This window comes from Ranitomeya imitator, chromosome 1 (assembly GCF_032444005.1).
Source record: "Ranitomeya imitator isolate aRanImi1 chromosome 1, aRanImi1.pri, whole genome shotgun sequence".
In the NCBI taxonomy this organism is placed as follows: Eukaryota; Metazoa; Chordata; class Amphibia; order Anura; family Dendrobatidae; genus Ranitomeya; species Ranitomeya imitator.
Genome location: NC_091282.1, coordinates 969,651,770 through 969,660,805, shown reverse-complemented (window position 1 = coordinate 969,660,805; position 9,036 = coordinate 969,651,770).

Genomic DNA, 9,036 nt, shown 5'->3' with positions numbered 1-9,036 from the left:
AATGTCTAAGCATGCACGTTGTATTTAAATTTTGAAGATTCTTCCCTCTGCTAAAGTTCTTTGAGCATTTCTTACAGATAACTTTTGACTGATCATTAAGATCTTGGTTAAAAAAAATCCCACACTGCACTCTTCCGACTATGGAATACCTTTTCAGGCATTGCACGCAGTGCTACTTTCACCAGATGGCCACGCTGTCCTAAAACTGTTTTTGTTTTTGACAAACGTTTTTGGCCTGATACGGGCCTGCCAGATGACAGCTGTTGCAATGTAGATGGCTGCTGCGGATCATCATCCTCCTCTGCTTCTGAGCTACTGGCAGCGGCACCCTCTTCCCCCAATGGCTGCCAATCTGGGTCAACAACTGGGTCATCTATCACCTCCTCTTCAATGTCATGTGCACCTTCCTCTGTGTCACCATGTAAGGTGCTATAGCGTTCGGGACGGGGCACCATAGTCTCATCAGGGTCAGATTCTGGCTCAGTACACTGCGAGGGCAATGTAGTGATCTGAGTCAATGGAACAGCATTATAATCTAGCTGTGGCTGTGCGTCAGTCAGTGCACTCCATGTCCGATTCATTTTGTAATGGGCAGTTAACAATTTCCCGTTCTAACCCAGGTACGATATGTGTAAAGAGCTCCATGGAGTAACCTGTAGTGTCGCCTGACTCATCCTTCACTTTTGGTTTGGGTGAAGGACACAAGGAAATGTCTTGTTCCTGACCGGGAGCAACCACTGACGACTCGCTGCTTTTATATTTGGAACTTTCTGAAGAGGAGGCGAAAGAGCTAGAGGCTGAGTCAGCAATGAAAGCCAAAACTTTTTCCTGCTGCTCCGGCTTTAAAAGCAGTCTTCCTACTCCCAGAAAAGTGAGCCTTCGAGGCCTTGTGTAGCTAGACGATGATGCTGGCTCAACACCTCCAGCCTTAGGTGCTATTGTGCTTTTGCCACTACCACCAGATGCACCACCACGACCATCAGTACCAGCTGGCAACCACCGCCCACGGCCTCTTCCACGAGACTTCATCATTTTTTGGAAAATCTAACCAAAATAACAACCGCTATATGGTACTGTAAAACAAGGTAGAAGGTGTATATAAACTTGTTGAGAATTTGAATCTCCCTTTTTTTGGGGAGACTGACCCAAAACTCAGGCCCATTGTATAAAACAATGCAATCTAAGTGGCAGAAAGTGGCTGGCTGGCTGACATACACCAAACTAACAGGACTGCAGTAGATCCACTTTGTGAGAATTTGAAACTCCCTTTTTTGGGGGGAGACTGACCCAAAACTCAGGCTCAGTGTATATAACAACGCAATCTAAGTGGCAGAAAGTGGCTGGCTGACATACACCAAACTAACAGGACTGCAGTAGATCCACTTTGTGAGAATTTGAAACTCCCTTTTTTTTGGGAGACTGACCCAAAACTCAGGCCCAGTGTATAAAACAAAGCAATGTATGTGGCAGAAAGTGGCTGGAAGATATATGAAAAAAATACAAGGACTGTAGTACAATTTCAATCTCCCTACAATGATCTCAGGAAAAGTATGGCAGCAATAAAAAGGACTGCTGCACACAAAAGTGTGGACAAATAAACAAGATAACTGCAGAAAGGAGCAACAGGATTTTTGCTTTTAAAAAAGCAGTTGGTTTGCACAGCAGCGTGCAAACAGCAATGCAGCTATCAGGCAGGCTAATAAGCTACAGAGCTGATGCACAAAAATATAGCCTCCATTGTCCCTGCAAACAAATGGTGGTGTTGGACAGTGGAAATCGCTACAGCACAAACAGTTTCGGGGCTTAATCTTCCCTGCCTAACTATATCCCTTCTTCTAATGAAGCTGTGGCAACCTCTCCCTATGCTACGATCGGCAGAAGTAAGATGGCGGTCGGCATGCACGCCGCTTTATAACCCCTGTGATGCTGCAGAAAGCAAGCCAATCACTGTCATGCCCTTCTCTAAGATGGTGGGGACCGAGACCTATGTCATCACGCTGCTCACACTCTGCGCCTCCTTCATTGGCTGAAAAATGGCGCTGAAAGCGTCATACGAAACGCGACTTTGGCGCGAAGATCACATACCTCATGGACGATCCCACACTAGGAAATTGCCGAAAGTCGGCGATTTTTGAATTTGTCTGATCCGTTTCGCTCAACCCTAATCACTATATTTATATAACACTAGATGGTGGCCCGATTCTAACGCATCGGGTATTCTAGAATATGTGTGTATGTATGTATGTATGTATATAGCAGCCACATAGTATATAGCACAGGCCACATAGTATATAGGCGCCATGTAGTATATAGCAGACAAATACTACGTGGCCTGTGCTATATACTATGTGGCTGCTATATACATACATACATATTTTAGAATACCCGATGCATTAATACAGGCCACGCAATATATAACAGTGGCCACGCAGTGTATAACACAGCCCAAACATTATATAACTACATATAATTACAATGAAACCCTGCAAAGTGCCCTGGATGAAGCTGAACCTCCTATACATAGAACAACTCAGGACAGACGGCGACAACCGTGGCACACGCTGCAAACACGTTTCCTGCAGCGGTGCTCCAGGTGCGCAGAACGTCTGTGGAGAAAATCTAATCTACCCAAAGATTTCATTCATTATAAGTTCATGCTAAAAACATACAATTCTGCCCTTCACCTATCCAAACAAACCTATTTCAACACCCTGATCACCTCCCTGTCCAATAACCCTAAACGTCTCTTTGACACGTTCCAGTCCCTACTCAACCCAAGAGTGCAGGCCCCAACCACGGATCTCCACGCTGACGATCTGGCCAATTACTTCAAAGAAAAAATTGACCACATTCGACAGGAAATAATTTCCCAATCTCTTCATACCATGCACTGTCCTCCCTCCCCCACTGCATCTAGTTCACTCTCTGACTTTGAACCAGTTACAGAAGAAGAAGTAATCAGGCTCCTTGCATCTTCTCGCCCAACCACTTGCACCAGTGACCCCATTCCATCACATCTCCTCTAGTCCCTTTCCCCAGCTGTCACCTCTCACCTAACAAAAATATTCAACCTTTCTCTCACTTCCGGTATTTTTCCTTCCTCATTTAAGCATGCCATCATACATCCATTACTTAAAAAACCATCCCTCGATCAAAACTGTGCCGCTAATTATAGACCTGTCTCTAATCTTCCCTTCATCTCCAAACTCCTCGAACGCCTGGTCCACTCCCATTTTACCCTCTATCTCTCAGATAACTCTCTTCTTGACCCTCTTCAATCTGGTTTCCGCTCTTCACACTCTACTGAAACTGCCCTCACTAAAGTCTCCAACGACCTACTAACAGCTAAATCTAATGGTCACTACTTCATGCTAATTCTCTTGGATCTCTCCTCAGCATTCGACACTGTGGATCATCAGATCCTCCTCAATATGCTCCGCTCCATCGGCCTCAAGGACACCGTTCTCTCCTGGTTTTCCTATCTTTCTGACCGATCCTTTACTGTATCTTTTGCTGGTTCCTCCTCCTCTCACCTTCCCCTTACTGTTGGGGTTTCTCAAGGATCAATCCTAGGCCCCCTCCTCTTCTCTTTGTATACTGCCCCTATTGGACAAACAATCAGTAGATTTGGTTTCCAGTACCATCTCTATGCTGATGACACCCAATTATACACTTCTTCTCCTGTTATCACGCCTGCCTTTTTAGAAAACACCAGTGATTGTCTTACCGCTGTCTCTAACATCATGTCCTCCCTCTATTTGAAACTGAACCTGTCAAAAACTGAACTCCTCGTGTTCTCTCCCTCTACTAACCTACCTTTGCCTGACATTGCCATCTCCGTGTGCGGTTCCACCATTACTCCAAAGCATCATGCCCGCTGCCTTGATTCCAAGCTTTCATTCACCCCCCACATCCGATCACTGGCTCGCTCTTCTTATCTGCATCTCCAAAACATTTCTAGAATTCGCCCTTTTCTTACTTTCGACTCTGCAAAAACTCTTACAGTTTCACTTATTCATTCTCGTCTGGACTATTGTAACTCTCTACTAATCGGCCTCCCTCTTACCAAACTCTCCCCTCTCCAATCTGCCCTGAATGCTGCTGCCAGGATTATATTCCTCACCAACCGTTACACCGATGCCTCTACCTTGTGCCAGTCATTACACTGGCTACCCATCCACTCCAGAATCCAGTACAAAACTATTACCCTCATCCACAAAGCACTCCATGGCTCAGCACCACCCTACATCTCCTCTCTGGTCTCAGTCTACCACCCTACCCGTGCCCTCCGCTCCGCTAATGACCTCAGGTTAGCATCCTCAATAATCAGAACCTCCCACTCCTGTGTCCAAGATTTTACACGTGCTGCGCTGACTCTTTGGAATGCACTACCCAGGTTAATACGATTAATCCCGAATCCCCACACTTTTAAGCGTGCCCTAAAAACTCATTTGTTCAGATTGGCCTACCGCCTCAATGCATTAACCTAACTATCCCTGTGTGGCCCATTCAAAAAAAAACATAATCATGTTCCTTGGATCATGTTCTCATACACTTTATGCAGTTAATAGCCTCTGTGTCTCTACTGTTATATACTTAGGCAGTTAACTTGTTCATGCAGCTTTACATGAACACCCGAGCCTTACACTATGGCTGGTCCGAATAACTAAAGCAATTGTTACCATCCACCTCTCGTGTCTCCCCTTTTCCTCATAGTTTGTAAGCTTGCGAGCAGGGCCCTCATTCCTCTTGGTATCCATTTTGAACTGTGATTTCTGTTATGCTGTAATGTCTATTGTCTGTACAAGTCCCCTCTATAAATTGTAAAGCGCTGCGGAATGTGTTGGCGCTATATAAATAAAATTATTATTATATAACAGCCCACGCAGTATATAGCAGCCACGCAGTATATAACACATGCGACGTAGTATATAACACAGGCCATGCAGTATATAACACTGGCCATGTAATATATAGCACATCCCACGCTTTACATAACACAGCCCACATAGTATCTAACACTGGCCATGTAGTATATTGCAGCCACGCGGTATATAACACAGCCCACGTAGTATTTAGCAATGTGGGCACCATATCCCTGTTAAAAAAAGTAATTAAAATGAAAAATAGTTATATACTCACCCGCCGGGATCCAGCGAAGCTGTGCCGATGCACTCGCGCCTGCCGCCAGCTTCCGTTCCCAGGATGCATTGCGAAATTACCCTGATGACTTAGCGGTCTCGCCGCTAAGTCATCAGGGTAATTTCGCAATGCATCCTGGGAACGGAAGCTGGCGGCAGGCGCGAGTGCAACGTCGGACTACGGAAGGTAGAATAGCAGTTTTTTTATTATTTTTAATATTACATCTTTTTACTATTGATGCTGCATAGGCAGCATCAATAGTAAAAAGTTGGGGACACAAAGGGTTAATAGCAGCATTAACGGAGTGCATTACCCGTGGCATAATGCGGTCCGTTACGGCTGGCATTAACCCTGTGTGAGCGGTGACTGGAGGGGAGTATGGAGCGGGCGCCGGGCACTGACTGCTGGGGAGTAGGGAGGGACTAATCGGACTGTGCCCGTCGCTGATTGGTCGCGGCAGCCATGACAGGCAGCTGGCGAGACCAATCAGCGACGCAGGATTTCTGTTACGGAAGTTGCCAACAGAAAGACAGACAGACAGAAAGACCGAAGTACCCCTTAGACAATTATATATATAGATTAATATATTTTATTCTCTGCCATTAGAGCCAGTTAAATTAGTGTAAATCCCTATCTTTATTCATGTGCCAAATAAATAATCTAGCCAGATATACTTAAAGAAGATCAATCACCCAAAGGTATATAGATCCCAGTATTCAATAGCCCCCCAAAAAAATGGCAGGTACAAATGAAATCATTTAGGGAAACCTCACATAAAAATAAGAACACTGCAGTTCATTATTACCTGGATGTCACAATGTTCGCTAGCACAGCCGCTGTAAAGACCTCAACCTCCTGCCCCGACGCGCATGTTTCACCGGTCCTTTTTTTTATATTGATAGATCAGGCAATTCTGAACGCAGTGATACCCAATATGTGTGTGTGTGTGTTTGATTTTTTTATTGTTTTATTTTGAATGGGGCAAAAGAGGGGTGATTTTAACTTTTATATTTTTTAATTCTTTTAATATTTTTAAAAACTTTTTTTTTTTTTTTTTTTTTACTTTTGGCACGCTTTGATAGTCTCCATGGGAGACTAGAAGCTGCCACAATCCGATTGGCTCTGCTACATACAGGCGATGATCAGATCTCCTGTATGTAGCAGAAATGCTCACTTGCTATGAGTGCCGACCAGTTAACTAGTTTAACAGCCGCGGGTGGATCGCGGCTGTTGCGGGCACATGTCAGCTATATATATATATCATATTTCAGATGGAGACGTTTATTCTCAGCGAGGATAGGCAAGTGTAGGACCTGGTATAAGAGAGATGCCGTAAAGTGGCTACCAGGTACACATAAAATTGGCCATTTTTATGCGCTAAACGCTCTCATTTTTCATATTTCTAGTGCAGTAATGCAGTTCAATTTTCATGTTTCATGTTTGCATGTTTTAGCGCTGCAGTGTGCTGCCTTATTTACTTAGCTATATATATATCAGCTTACATGTGCCTGGAAAGGTGTCCGACATCAGCTTACTACGATGTTGGAAAGGGGTTAATATTTGTATATATTTTTTTTTTTTTTACTTTTGTTAAAAAAAATTACTCTCTCTTTGTGACTTTATCTTTTTTTTTATACTCCTGATTGCTGGTATAATGCATTGCAATGCACTAGCACTGCAATGCATTATACCTGTCAATGTTGTACAGATAGAAGCCTCTTAGACCATGCTCTGAGCATGGTCCAACAGACTTGCCGTAGCTTGGTGACTTGGATGTCATTATGACAACCTCGGGTTGCTATGGCAATGACATCGCGGGGGCAAAGATGGGACAGGAGAGGGATCCCTCTCCCTTGCTTCTAAATGCTCCGATCGATATCGACAGCGTCATTTAGGGGGTTAAAATGCCAGGTGCAGTGGCTCCTGGCAGTGACAGCCGAGTCTTGGCTTTAACTTAAGCGTATTCACATCAGTGCATCTCGCTGCATTGTGTTTTATTATTGTGATGATTATTTTTTGTTGTTAAACCTATAAAAAACAGAAAATAAATAATTGCTGAATAAGAAACTGATGAATAAGAAACCAACTTCAGCTCTGAATAAGAAACTGAACGAATAAGAAACCAACTTCAGCCTCGTCATCCTCTGAGACTGTCTACTTGTCAGTATAACTTTGCAGTCACCAACAAAATGGCTGCTCACTGTGTTCCTGAATCCTCTCATCCCTTAGCAAACACCAGAAGGGGACGGGAGGAGACATCACACCCGTCAGCAGACTCCGCCCATAATTACTGCAGTGCAGTAATGTGAGCTAGTTGTACACTAGGTTTTTGTCAAATTTCAGTAGCTGCTCCCCCTAGTGTTTAAAAGTGGAAATGCCAAACCTTTTCAAATTATTTTTCATATTTTACTAAATTATAAACAAATGATAATATTTTTTAAGAAAATGTAAACACTAATTCTTTACAATTTTTCAATTGCTGGAAAAAAATTTTTTTGATGGCACCTTCCCTTTAAGCCAAGCTCCTGGAGGTTATTGTACGAGCACAGCTCCTGTGCACCGCACGATCGCCATAACGTACCCATACGTCAAAGGTTGTGAAGTGGTTAATGCCTTTATTTCTGGCGGCTACATTCTTGGTACGTAGTATCGTTCTCTTCAGGTTTCCCAGGTTTCCTATTTATATTCCTATTTACTTCTATGGATATCTGTAGCATTAGAGATATCTTTCCTCTCACAGATAGATTCTACTGCCCAAAATACCTAGGGCCAAGATTTGTTATTGAGAAGGCGTCAGAGGAACGACATCATGTGTCATTATTATTATTATTATTATTTATTTATATAGCACCATTAATTCCATGGTGCTGTACATGAGAAGGGTTACATACAAGTTACAAATATCACATACAGTAAACAAACTAACAACGGACGGACTGATACAGAGGGGCGAGGACCCTGCCCTTGCGGGCTTACATTCTACAGGATTATGGGGAAGGAGACAGTAGGTTGTGGGTTGCAGGAGCTCCGGTGTTGGTGAGGCGGTAGCTCCGGTGTCGGTGTTGGTCATATCTACACACAACCCTCACTGTGATGTCTCTCACAAATAACTAACGCTGGGGCCCATTATGTGTATGTGTTTGATTTATTTTTGGAGTCCCTCTGGTAATACCTATATACAACCCTCTATTTTTTAAGTCTATGGGCTATACCAGATATGTGCACAGAAATAGGTGCATTAAATGAATATGTATCACAGTAGCATGATCTGGAGTTATTTGTGACAGTATAGCTGATACAACCCCTCCCCACTGAGGGGGCTGATCGGGTTATTAGACCTTTAAGAGGTGTGCTTCAACAATTATACTTTATCACACAAATAGAGTCCAGAGGCGTTGCTCACGGCCTAGTTGACGACCCCAATGGGGTTAATAGCCTTGTTATTGGACTGCACTCTCTGACGGCTAATAACCAATCAGGGCGTGAAACATCACAGCCCTACTGCCCAATGTTAAAACATTAAAGATTGCGTCACTTAGTTATGCCTCTGTGATAGCCATGAATCCAGATGGGTGGAAAATGGCAGAACCTGGTCGTCCAATAGCAAGGCTTCCTGCAGTCACGTCATATAGTCATGCCCTGACATGGCCGGCACTCCTGGTGATAGCTATAGCACTCTATCGGCATTAAGTGAGCTGCAGCATTGCATCCCTATGGAAACGTGGTGAAATATTAGTGTCTAGACAGAAAGTGAAGGATATAGTACACCGCACACTCTATGTGTATATTTGCAAAGTAGTGGAGAATTTATCTACAAGTGGAACTGTGTTACATGAAAAAGCGACCAGAGGTAATTATAGTGACGTTTCGGCCCTACAAGGGCCTTAATCATAC